This window comes from Sander vitreus, chromosome 16 (assembly GCF_031162955.1).
Source record: "Sander vitreus isolate 19-12246 chromosome 16, sanVit1, whole genome shotgun sequence".
NCBI classification, from domain to species: domain Eukaryota; kingdom Metazoa; phylum Chordata; class Actinopteri; order Perciformes; family Percidae; genus Sander; species Sander vitreus.
The window spans coordinates 17,785,065-17,799,394 of record NC_135870.1 but is presented as its reverse complement, the minus strand read 5'-3'; positions in this window follow the sequence as shown (position 1 = coordinate 17,799,394).

The following is a 14,330-nucleotide window of genomic DNA, read 5'->3' as shown; positions in this document are numbered from 1 at the left end:
ACCATCAAAATGAATACCACACACTTGCCTGGGTCACGGTTAATGGCACCTCTGCTGATGTTTATACTTACAACCACTTAACATTTTCCATTGGTAGTGTATACAAAAGCTTTTCACTATACCTCTCTCTGTTGGTGTCTGCTTAATGTATGATGACACATTATGCTTTTTTATTTGAAGAGCATTTTTTTAATTACATAACATTGCATAACATCTAATTCTTAATTAGACTCTACTTTTCGCTGTAATACAATTTCAGTCGGAGTACCCTTTCACACTTTCAAAATAACTGTATATATATACACACACAAAGAGAGAAAACTAACATGTAACAGGCGTTGTTGATTGGAATGACTGTTATTGAGGAATATACCCACACACATGAGAATGTGTACAGGTAAAAGAACAGGTGTTAATAATTAAATCAATAATGGCTGCAGTCGTCAGCTGCATCAGTTTCAGTGTCCTGACATTGTTAATGTGATTAGTAACACCTGTGCTTTGCCTCTATGACAAGTGCAAATGGATGCTGTGGAAAAGGTCTCACAGATATATCAAACCACACTATTTATACTCGGATGGCAACACAACCTTGCATGTTGGTCAGAGCTTTATATTACTGCCACCTAGAGTTTGGAAATTGTGTTGTGGGTAGGTTATTACGATTTGACATCACCCTCAAGTGGAAAACCGATCAAATAAAGGGTAACAAAAGCCAGTAGTACATGCCTCCATACAAATCAAAAAGTCCACTGGCATCACCCATCCACCCACTTCTTTATTTGTAAAGGTCATAGGCTTAATTCTTTACATAGGTTTTTATTGTTCAAAGCAGAAATTTGGACTTGTCATAGCGTGAATTCACATGTGTAATAAATAACGATGATTGCTCTGTGATATTCAGGTGTTCCAGTTCCAGGGTCCTGCATGCTGGTTCACTTGCTAGGACATGGTCATTCTACATGGCTCATTATTTTTAATCAGCCCCACGTTTTTAGTCTGTTACAGCTGGGTTTAGGTACCGCTGCTGGTGTCAACCCCCCTTTGCGCCTGCCGATAACGTTTAGCGCCACCTCCGAAAAAACAACAATAGTTCAATGGGAGAAAAGGAAAACATGTGCATTTGTAGATACACTGTGGCACCTAGACCCAGCCCCCTCAGCATTGATCACACCTGCACCCTGATTGGGGAAACCCAAGGTTGTGCAGAGTGCAGACAGATAAACACACCTCATTAATCCTCAGTCACAAACTGGGGTGACGGTGAGAAGCAATGCCCACAAAAATGGATATGCATCCACATACACACACACACGCAAGGATGTATGTTCTCCCATACATTTATGGCATTTGTCTCACATGTAGTAATACAGACATAGACATATTTACGCCCACCCACACACATCCTGAGAATAAGAGACACTGAGATTCTGTGATCTGCGATTGAATAAACCCTGCTAGAAAGACAGCGACACTGTGCACACTGTTGTAGCTGAGGAATCCACCCACACACCCAATACAAAATTACCATAAAACCCCACTTAAAAGAAAACATGACCTGCTGTCGCTGACACTTTTCCCCATATGTTCAGCATTTTTAACATCAGCAAATTATTATATCCATCACAGAGTAAATGACAGCACATTATGCAGTCTTTTCAGAACAAAGCCCTTGCGCTGTGGGGAAGCTGCTTAAAAACACTCATCCATAATAACCATATATCTTCAATAAGAGACTGCTTACACTAAAGTGAGTTCTAGACTTGTGTTAGCATTTGGCAATAGATCTCACAAGCTACAGCTTAATTAATCCAGTAGCCCCAAATAATGAGGGCGGTTGTTTAATGTAGACCGGGGCTAATAGGTGGTAATGAGAGCTACCAGCCCCAAAAGAACAAAGAACCACATTTGCATGCTCTCCCCAGCTCCTTCTCAGTGCTTTTAATTTTTTGGAAAGTCAACTTCAATTTTCCTTCTACTTAAGGCTCACAGGCATTATTTTTCCTTTTATAGCATGCTCACCTTCCTGTGAGCAATCAATCTTGAAAGATTGGGGATTGTGTGCGACACTTGACACTGGTCCTTTGTGTGTTGTTTAGCATCTAGAGGTGTGAACTGGTCTCACGATTCAATTTGATTACAATTATCCTGTCAATGATTCGAATCAATTCACTATCATGATGCGTCACCTCCTAAATATATAAATATTGCTACACATGGTTTTCCATCGACAAATTCAAGCAGTCAGATATATATGAACTCCCCTTTTTATTGTATCTGTTCTGAAAAAAAAACACAACAGACAAAAGGCAAAAACCGGAAAATCAACAAGTACCATCAGTAGGCAATAATCGATTATGGTCTGTCACTGCATCGATGCAGAATCGTCTAGGTCCGCATCAGGATGCATCGATGCAATGATTAATTTGATCAATAGCATCTGAGGAAATATCTGCTCTAAAGGTTTGGCAATACAGATTGCAAAAGTGTTCATGAACTACGTTTGTGTCATAAATCATTTTAGACAAAGGATAAATGAATATGACTGCATTACAGATTATTACTTTCCATCATGTTACTGTTGTCTTATGAATCTGATGAATTCCTTATGAGTCATGATTATGTAAAATGATGCAGCAACAAAGTTTATTAGCCTCACTTAAAGTAGATTTTTCGTGTGTATTTCTTTTCAGTGTTAAACTGAAGCACTTGCTTAACTTCCATAGGGACTGGGCCAGGTTTAGTTTTTCAATGAAAGTACACATACACACTCAGAAATTCTGTGTTTAGAAACACTAGAAGCAGGGGTGCTTCAAATGTTTTTGGATTTGGACAGGTAAGAGTAGGGGAGGTCAGATATTTGAGGTTTGATTATTTGTTTTGTTTTTGTTTATCTTGTAGACCTTGTTAAAACTCTGGGATAGTAGTACTCTTTTGGATGTAGTTATTTGATTTACGATGCACCCTCAAGCCCTTCTTCCTTTTGTAGTTCCTAGGTTACCTATGAATCCATGCAATAAGTAACTTTTACCAAATCCATGTGGTTTATGTTGTGTCGTTGATCTCCCGGAGAGCTGGGTCGTAACACATGAGAAAGCATATAATTGCAAGGGTAGTGGTGTGTGTGCAACTGTCTTTGTGTGTGGGTGAGAGTTATGAAAGCCTGAATATATGAATAATTTAGTGTGTTTGTGCTTTCGGTAAGAAGGGGATATTTTGTGAAGAAACTTATTTTGTTGAAATTTGCATCAAAATAATGTGCTTACAGTCAGTAACTCAACTGGGTTGAAGAAAATCAACAGATACCCAGGTTCGATCCTTAGTCATTCACCTTTAGTGCAGCGGGTATCGACTCATTTTAGATAAATAGAAATTTGATCTCATATGCCATTGTTGTTTCTTAAGTATAAAAGTTTATTTTTTAAAAAACAAGAATCACAGATCCATGTTATCTTATATTGATGAATTTTATGACGTGATACTGGGATTGTTCAGTTTCTTGTTTTATTTTGTAGGTTCTCGTGTCATGTCTTGTTTTACTTCTTGCCTTGGGTGTTTTCCCGCCTCTGTGATTGTCTGACCTGCCCTGATGTGTTTCACCTGTTCATCTGCCCTCATGTCACCTGTCCCTCGTTGCTACCCTCATTACCTCGTGCGTTTATTTATTTTAGTCTGTGGGCCCTCTTTGTCTGCTGTCAGTTTGATGTCTCTAGTATCTCTACCTAGTGAGAGTTTCCTAGAGTTTTCGGTGTTCCTAGTTTTCTGTTGTTTTTTTTTGATTTTTCTACTTGTTACCTTTGTTGATTTCTGGAGTTTTGTTTGTCAGCTGTGCCTGTATTTTTTTTTAGCCGTTAGTTTATTAAGTTATTTAACTGCACCAGTTCTTTGCCTGCATTTGGTTCTTCTCCTGCTCCGTCTTCTTTAACCATAGGCAGAATTATGTGGTTAGATTGGATAGTGGCCCATTAGTGGATTATTTTATTGACATAATTTAGCATGAATGGTATTGCATTAATATGCAAAATTAACTTATTTTGTAATAATAATAATAATAAATAATAATAATCCAAATTGAAGTTGTTTTAATGGCCAGTACATGAAGACTAAAACCAGAAAAGGACTTTGGTTCCAATGTTTTTTTGTCCAAAGTGGATTGTCGACCCAGCATGAAGCGTTTGAAGTATGAATATGAGCGTTTCATTAGGAACTCAATGATGCAGCTGTTAGGCATGTACAAACTACCAGAAAAACACTCTGTGTTGAAGGCGCACACTATTACAAACATATAAACTGTACATATGAAGCTCTGAATGATTCTCAGCATTATCTGTGAAAATGTTGCTGTTATTTGTCAGTAGGCACATGGGCTCATCACACACAGTGACACAAATTTCCCCTGACCGACCCCCAACCGCACACCACAGGCATCCTCCCCCCCACCCCTTGCTTTTGCTCACAACCACACAGCAGAGAAAAAAAGAGTACAGCAAGACAAAGTGATACAGGGAATACCATGTGTATTCTCACTCTGCTTCCCCGCTCTCTTCCCTGCTTAAACACTCAGCTGGATACTAGCCTCTATTTCTCTGTATTTTTTACTTTTGGTCTCTCCCATATAGCTGCCAAGGCAAGATTCTCTTTGTTGTTTATCCTCCCACCTCCTAATGCCAACTGTGGGTATTTGCCTCTTCAAACTGTCTCCCATTCTCTCTGGACTCTCTCCCTCAGTCTCACTTTCGCTCTCTTCCACTCTTTCTAGTAACTCAGACTTTATTTCTTTGACTCTCTTTCTAAACGTCTTTCTCAGAGTTTATTTACTGACCAATACCAAAAAATACAAAAATTGTGGGCAAAGAGAATGTAAATGAGTTTCAGGTTCATTCTGGTGCATTCATGTAAATGTTATTCACATTCTTCATGCGAATGGGACCATATGGGAGCAAACATTGTGAGTTTAAAAAGTAAAAGAAGCCCCATTTTTGGCATAAATTCTACACATCAAACTGAGATGCAGGGTAACAGGAGGAGTTGCAGCCAAAGGGAGCTGACTGACTTCAGGGCAGGTCAGCTTTGGTAAGTGACAGATGAACTCAGTGTTACAGTTTGCCTGTGGTCTCTCTGAAAACAGAATTTAAACAATAAAAGAAGAGCAAGCCAGCTGTGCATCCACAGGCATTGTAATGTGAATAATTCAGGGTGTAGGACATTTGGCCACTATTATTGTTGCTATGGGTGCACCATGGGAAATAAAATATGCACGGACAGAGAGACACACACCATCTCTAGCCCACAGTACAGGTCTGGTAATCCATTTACTGGATTTTTTTTTTTTTAATCAATTTCAAAAAAAGAGAAATGTCTCATTATATTCTATAAAGATTATGCTTGGAAAGGAAAAGAAAAAAAAACAGAATAAATTTGGCTAGTACGTGATTTTGGACCAATAATTTAGACAGTGCTGTTGACCACTACCACCATCAAAACCCCAAATGAGGGAATATGTTTTGGAAGAACATCATTCATCCCTCCAGCAGAGCCCATAAGACTTGTAGAATCTACGCCAAAAAACATTGAAGCTTTTTTGGTGGTTCGTGGTGGCCAAACGCCTTACTGAGATACTTAATGTTGTTTGTTCTTTTAATTTGTCATCCATCTGTATTTGTCTTGTTTGTTTAGTTTTGCCCTGCAGCCAGTGGGAGTCAGATCCTGCACTGCTGCTTTGGCCAGGGAAAGTGCCAACTCCTGCTGTCTGCCTGCTCGCAGCAAAAATATTCGAGTAAGTGGACAAAAAAATAGTCCCATGTGAAAGATTGTGGTAATAGATGATGCTCCTGCTGTGAAAGTTAAGTTATAAAATGACCACTTATTCTTATGTATATGGTCATTTTATGCAACTTTGTTTAACCTACATGCACATGTTTGCGGTACTGACATTGCCTCCAGTGTTACATTAGCATTGATTCATGTAAGCAGTAGGGCTACAGAATTTGTCAGTATCCCTTTCAGATAGCACATCAATCAGATTTTTTTTTAATATTGCAAATGTTAAAATGCCTTTGCAGTATGAACACTTTACTTAAACCATGTATGTATTTATTTAGATTTTTAAAGAGACAGAAACGGATACACAACTTTAGTGATAATCTGAGTTACAACTCCATCACAGAGACAGAGAGACAGGTCAGTAGAGGAGTGAGAGTGAGTAAGTCAAGGTCAGTGATAGATAGGCGGCGGCATATTCTTACACGCTTCAGTACTCAGTAATTGAGTGTAATTAAATGCAGTGACCCAGTAGAACTTAAGCCGGGTGGACCTGATTTGAGTTAAAAATGAAAAGTGTGATTTAATTTGGTGCAAGCACAGAATATGTGAGCTGCAGGTGTAATAAACTTTTAAGCAGTTTCCATTTTGCAAGTCAGAAGGGAATTAAATCCTTTGCAGTGCCTGAGTCAGGCCACATCAATAATACATTTACTGTCTAATGGCACTGAAAGATTAATATTAGTGATAAGGGTTGCTTTAATTGATATGACATCACTTCCTTCAGGTGTCAAGGCTGGGAATGTGCTTCTGCATGCCACAGTAGGTGGGCCATTTAATGTGATACAGAAGGAGAAGTTGTAAATATCAAGGAAGTTCTTAAACAATGTATACAGAGCAGGTGAAAAATGATTTTCCCCAGCATCAAAATAGTTTAAGATCACTCATCACTGAGGTTTATGTTTAGCTAGGCTAGTGGCGCAGCTCTGGGGATGGCAATGTTGGTCTGTCCACCACTTTAATCCTAGTCACTACCAGGCATATCTCCACAGTAGAAGTATGGTCTGACTACAACGCCTATTCATTCTGGGATAGGGGGGGGGATGCTGTGGCTTGTTTGTATTTTGTTTAAACTAATCACAACTGTCCTGTTCAGTCATGACTTTTGAGATTCCTCGACTTTACATTTAGTGCCACCAGCTGGTCAGAGTTTTCAGTTATCCTGGGTTTAGAGTGAAATGTCTCAAAAACTGTTGGATGGATTGCATTTAAAATTTGGTTTGCAAGTTCGCATGCTGACATAAGATTTTACTTTAAAACACTGCTGTGCCTAAATACAGCCTCACAGAGCTGCTAGCATGGCTGTAATCTAAAGAAAACCTTAAAACTGTACATATGAGTTGGTCATATCAGCCAACAGCCTAAAATACAACTGTGCTTAAAAAAATAATTAAAAAAAACCCTAATTTAACAATATGTCAAATGTGAAACTTGCATACATGGTAATACGTGGAGCATGTAATAACACAACACAACCTCATAGCTAAACAACAGAATCGGTTGACTGCCAATGACTCTCAAAATGACATATTGCATATTTAACCACAGTTTTAAACATGTAGTCAACATTGTGAAACAGAACTAGTTAAGTTTGGGCAACAACAATTTGGAAAAAATTAGGGATTGGCTTAAAATGAGTTATATAAAACAAATTAAATGAGGACGTACCTACTTGTACTCATGTAATGAGTCCGTAAAAGTCAGTTAATGTAAAAATGTGACTGTTGACTTTTTGTTTCACACAGGGCACGAACCCCGGTCTCCTGAAAGTCCTGTGTTTTGTTTGACCCATCCACAAACCCCAACCTGCCTCCATATGGGGAGTTTGTCACTCTTATACTTTGTCACCTCACTCCCTTAAAGTGGTCAAATTTGGTTGCACCAAATGCTGTGGAATTATTGGGGCTCTGTAAATTATAGTGTGGTCTAGACCTACTCTATCTGTAAAATGTCTTGAGATCACTTCTGTCATGATTTGACACTATAAATGAAATTGAATTGAATTCCTTGTTTGCGCCCACGATAATTAGTACTGCCATTAGAGGTTGCCGCCTTTTATAGTCGACACAATTATCTGCTAAATTCAATACATGACAGCTGTAGAAAAAAAAAGCACAAGGCTAGGAGTAAATTGAAGACGCTGTCACTCTGGCACTGATGAGTGCTTAGGCAATTATGTCAGTACCTCAGATACCCTCTTAATGGCATAATACTAGAACAATCAAAGGATGTGGACATAATGAGGAATTATAGTATAACATTGTATTTAATGTATTGTAGATGGTACAACTGTGCTAACTAGCCAATGGATGCAATAGTAGCCCAAATGGCCGATGGCATCCGTATTGTATTTGTTTGTATTGTTGTATTTGTGCATTTACTTCCTGATCAGCCAATTCAGTAGCTAATTTATTCCCAAGACTATTCAAGGGGCTGAAACACAGCAAGGTGCAAGTCTGGGGAGACTGTTTTCTGCCAAGGTTGGCAAGTGGCTCATGCTGGTTTCAATTCCCTTGAACCTTACTATTAAAGCTGAGCCAGAATTACTGAGTGTAACAACAAGCTCTCATGCTATTCCAACACAAATCCAAGTCCTGTTAGTGCCTCTACCACTTTCCTTAGAGAGAAAACAAGCTGCAGAGCATATTCAGTTCTTCTATAGCACAGAACCTAGTAGGCCTGTGCACTCAAATATACTTTCTTGATTCTCCAAACAACAACAAGTCAGCATTATTACAAATTTTATAATTGCTAATACTAGCTCTATAGTACAATATATGGCTTGGGAGACTAGGCCATAGTCTGTACACCTTCTTAAAAATTTCTAGATAATAATCCACACATATGGCTTACCTTGAAGCAACAAAAGTTGTCTTCCGTTAGCAAGTGCCCCATGCAATAGAAAAAAAAACACAAGAGAATTGATGCTAACAACAAGACTAAGCATCTGAATTAGTTTCATTTATTGTCATTCTACAACACAGGGTTACACAATAAAATAACTAGCTACTGTAGGATAATAAGAATTCATACAGAAAATATTCATCATTTAATATAATTACAGTATATGTAGAGTGGTTTCACTATAACTTCAGGGAACCACATTCGAATACATACAAAAGTGTACATACCAACAATAACAATCTGTTTAGACAGAAATGACAGTTAAATCAGTAAGAAAGAGAGAAAAAAAACAATCCTTCCTGTGAGGAGATGCTGAGGATGTGAAACCAGGAATACATTTACGAAGAACATCGCAGAAATTTGAAATTCAATAGTACTCTCTTTGGGATTATATTAAAAAAAAATAGGTCCACAATCTGTATCTCAGTGTGACCCGTATCCCTCCCCTTTACTCTTGTTCGTGTTCTGACTAGCCAGTTATTCATTCAAATGTAAAACATGAAACACGTTGAATGTAATCTGCTTATCATTATGGAGAGTGGCTGCATGTAGAAGATATAAGTGCCCTTGGAGACCATTCTGTCTGGTCAATAAAATGATAACACCACCTGAAGGCTGAGCACAGCGTTTTTTTTCTGACATTATGTGGTACACTGATTTTTTTCTTTTTGTATCTCATACACAGGGAATGACTGCCCCTTTTCACCATTTTTGGTTAATAATACTTTTGATACTGACTAAAGAATAGTGATACATGTTTTTAAAACTTTTAAAGGACACTTAGTAGATCAAGTACTTCCAAGTGTGTGAAACAGTCAATGTTGAATACAATAATATTTTAATTTATTTTGACTACTGTTCCAAACAATGAATTACTTATTAATGAATCATTAGTTTTTTAATAGGTTGGTCTTGAGGATCATCTCATGTGTGTACAATTGTAATTGCTTTCCTGCTGATTGTTGATTGCATGATCTGACAACTCACTCAGCAGATTAGTTGTGAATAAAATCACTATAAATTATCAAGATATAAAGGCGACTCTTTGACTTTCTCATTACCATTGGCATGCTACCTTTTATCCTGTAGGTGTGAAATGTAACAGCAGTGTTCCAAGGGATTAATAACTCCGCAAGCAAGGACACAATAACGCCTCATTAATTATGTAACGCGTAGCAATTACATATGCATTGGTAATTAGTACAAAACCCCAAAGAATATGGAAGTAGGACACATACACACAGCCATATACAGTATTTTTGTGAGCAAATCCTTTTTGATTGACCATGACCTGAAGGGTGATTGCTATTCAGAAGTGACAATTCCATCGCAGCTGAATGATTAATTTGATTAATTTTGAGCCACAACTACAATGTCAGAAAAAAGCGCGATGGTATAGGTGTTGGGGAAACCTACTGTGGTGTTTTAATTACTCAGAAAGATCAATGAAAGAAACTTTGTTTGCAAAACAAAAATCATAGCTAACCCAGCAGTGAAATAAAATGAACACAACATTTCTAGGCATTTTGTGCCTTTTATGAATCAGATTATTTAAAAGCAGGACTGAAGCATGATAATGATGAAGGCGACTCAGACAATGAATGGAACAACGGTCAAGATACTGTCCAAGTAGCCATCCCAAAAGAAGTTAGACTGATGAGGAAATCTTATATAGTTATATTTACTGCCTCGACATTACTGCTTTAAACATGCCAGTAGTTTTCCAATGTCCAACTTGGATAGCAAGAAGATCTCACAAGACTTTAGTAGGCTATGTAGATAGTACAGCATATACAAATACAACAAGTTACCCTGAAATATATTTCAATCAGGAGAGACTTCGTTGCAGATATGCAAAGATTTATTGTACGAATGCATGATAGTACATGTACAGTCTTTGGAGATTAGACTCCATCATTATGAAATTATATATATTTAGTTGGGTTAGAAAGCCAGAAGATGATCCCCCGATGGAGTCAAGACACTGATGGTGGTGTGAGGAACCCGAAGACCGAACCGAGGAGCCGACGGCAGTCTTGCCGGATGAGGAACCAGGAGCCGTGCAAGATGAAGACCGGAAGAGCAAGGGGAGGAGGAGGATTGTGCTCTTAGCCTGAAATGACAACTGAGCACAGGAGAGAGACAGGTTTAAAACAGGGAAGTCATGCTGTGATTGGCTCATGAAATTCAAGGCCGCTTCTGATTGGTTAAAATAAAGTGAATGCCTCTACCAGTTGTTCAGTTTTATAAGAGAGAGAAATTTGATTAAGTTTAGAAGTCTTCCTGCAAGAATTTACGCTGAGCTCCATTAATGGATTTTGAAAAAATAATTGGCATCCAAAAATGATTTTAAAAATGTCATAAATGGCAAAATATAAATTTGTTGAATGCTTGCTATTGTAAATAATGTATTCAGAAAACTTCCCAAGCAATTATGATTTTAATATTTGGCTTAATCTGCGTTATATAACCCATTAAGCCACTAATAGAGGCTGAGCAGTTTTCTAACCATTTGATTAACGGAGCTCAGGGAGAAGATGGAAGTAAACTCGGAGCATCCCATCAACACAAGATCTTGCCTGTTTCTCTGTCTTTAATCTCTACACTGTAATATTTCTTCATGTCTTTTAAGATTCTTGTGTTTTTAATTAAAACATTTTTTAATTAAAGTTTCTCCCATTCGTCAAAAAGCACTACACTACCTCAGTTTATAACAGCCCTTGTGTTCACATGAGTCATGTTGGTGTGCGAGCATGCACCTAAGTTTGAATGAGCTTTCAGTGAGTGTGTTACTGTATGTACATGAGCAACACCAAAGTGTGCGTGACTTTGCATGTGAGCTTGTCTTTAGCTGTCTCTGACCGACAGGGTTTGTTATGTACTGCACATAATTTGAAAGGTTGGAGGTAAGTGAGAACAAGTTCATTAGTGCCACATGTATGCAATTTGCCAGGAAACATATTCACACTATTATGCCAAGATGCTGGAGGCACTATATTGGTACATTGCTGTACTGAAGTTTGCCATCTTGTATCAAACCAATGTCATAAGCATGCTGCAGTTTCCCATTAATATTAGCGAAGGAAATGAATGTGCGGACAAATTGCAAAAGAAGCTAACTTTTTGATACAGTATATCCTGTATATTTATTTATTAAGTGTTTTTCAAACATTCTGATGATAATGAGTGAGGTGTGGTGAGGAGCTGTAGCAATGGGCCGTATGAGAAACAAAATCTGTTTGTTTTTTAACATCAAAGCATGTAAACCTATTCCAGTAGACCCCAACAGTACAAATATGATGCTAAAAAGGAGTATAATAGGGGGCTTTTTAAATTCAGACTTAAGTTGCTCACAAATATTTTCAGTAAGGGGAGCAGACATGATTGCAATCTGATTTTGAGGTTATCTCCAGGACATGCACAACAGCAACTGACTTCATAGATGTATTAGCAGTTCTATATTAAAGTCTATTTTTACCCAGTTAGTGACCATTGTACTCAATGTAAGCTATTACATTGGCAATGCCCTGCATTCAAAATCTCATTTATCCATTATTTTTCTAAGCAGGTGGGTTGGAGCCTCTCCCAGTACACCCTGGTCTGGCTGCCAGTCTAACACAGAGGCAAACACAATTCCAATCACTCCTCCAGGTAAGTTTACACCTCACCTATGGGAGAAAACAAAAACACCTTAAGGCAACACACTAACAGGCAGAACATGTTAATTGTAAAACCTGATAAAGACCCAGACAGTCAACTGCTTTGTGCCAAAGAACATGTTGTGCTAAACACTAAGCCCCCTGCCACCCGCAGGGTTAACCATCTTGTGTGTCATTGTTTTTTTTCTGTTGTGTCTGGTAATGGCACGTTGTGGCAGCTTAAATGGACGGCGGGTGCTCAGTCTTAGATTGCAAGCTTGCAGCAGTTAATGACGCAAACTGCCATTAAAACCACTGAACACTTAATAGCATGGATTAAAACACTGCAGAGTCAACAGAACAAGAATGGACAGGTACAAATTGGTCTGGAGTTTTAAATGCAGTTGGAAACAACAGCTTTATTATCAGACACACTTTCCTATTGTTAAGTGTTTAAAAAATACTTAATTCAGGCTGAATATCTTGATACATGTAGGTGCATATCACATGTTAATCACAGATTATTATTCCGGTTCAGCCTCCTTTAACTTGTATGTAATTACATCAAGCATCAAACTGTTTCCTTGGATTTTTTTTCCCCTGTGCAATGTGCTACTCTGTTGTTAATTTTGCACAACAGAAGAAGCACAAACGTATACAAACTCATCAAATAGCTTTGTCTGAGCCACATTATGTTGTCTCTGGGAGTGGATGTGAGATGTGTGATCACATCTGTCCATGGGACATAAACATTGATAGATCCATCCCTCTCTCTCTCTCTCTCTCTCTCTCTCTCTCTCTCGCTCTCTCTCTTTTACCCTTTTAACACTACCTGTTTATGCACAGATGTTTTTTTTTAACTCCTGCAAACAGAGAGGGCACCATCTAGTCTAAAACCCAGCCAAATAGGCATATTACTATACATCTTATTAGTACAGAACATTGAACATAAATTCCCCTCTGATGACTAAAAGACATCTAGGTAAATAGCCTGTTTATTAACAGATATCCTTCAACTGTTCTGTTTACGGATGCTGGCATCCACCATTGCACCAAAGGCTATGGTAAAAACAAATAAACAAGTGGGCGGTTGGCAGTAGTGCAACCTGATTTAAGAGAAAGCAGAAGATAGCTTTCCCCGCTGCAGGGCAAAGCTCTCTTTAAACATTTCTGGATATCACAAAAATCAGCTTTAATAAGTGTCCCTGAAACTTGAGCAAATATGTAAGCTATTTCAATCTGCTGATGGTCATGATTTAATCACAGGCTATGGGTAATAGCAGTATATATAGCTATTGCAGTAAAAGCGCAAGGATTGTATGATGGCTGTTGTGATTTAAGATAGATGTTTCTACTTCTAATGTGCAGAGGCTCCATTGTTTCACAGGAGGCTAACCACATAGCTTTTGTTTGATTCCTACATGTTTACAGTGCTGGATAGTGTTGATAAATAATATGAATATATCATGGCAAAAATGAAAGAAATTATCATTCTTTTTCCAGTTAAGAAAAAGAAACAGTTACAGTATATTTTGTAATTAATCAAACAAGATTACAGTTAGCATATAATGATCCCACTGCTCATCAATCATCTCCTTTGGAACTCCTTTTATCATAGCAAACACATTTGAAATGCAAATATGTTCTCTTTCACCAAGGGAATGAAAGAATATAAACACAATTTCTTCATGTGTATAATAAATAAATCATGACATGACAATATGTGAGACATCCATCATGTGCTGTAATGATGGTGTGATGGTATCAATAGGGTAAATCTCAAGAATAGAATTCCTATATGCCATCTGTGGTGCGACAGAAGACCTCCACAGAGACATACATTACACAGACTACACCGGTGGCAAGGAGACAGTGGTGGAATGTAACTTAGCACATTTACTCAAGTACTGTACTTCCACTTTCTACTTCCACTCCACTACATTTCAGAGAGAAATATTATACTTTTGA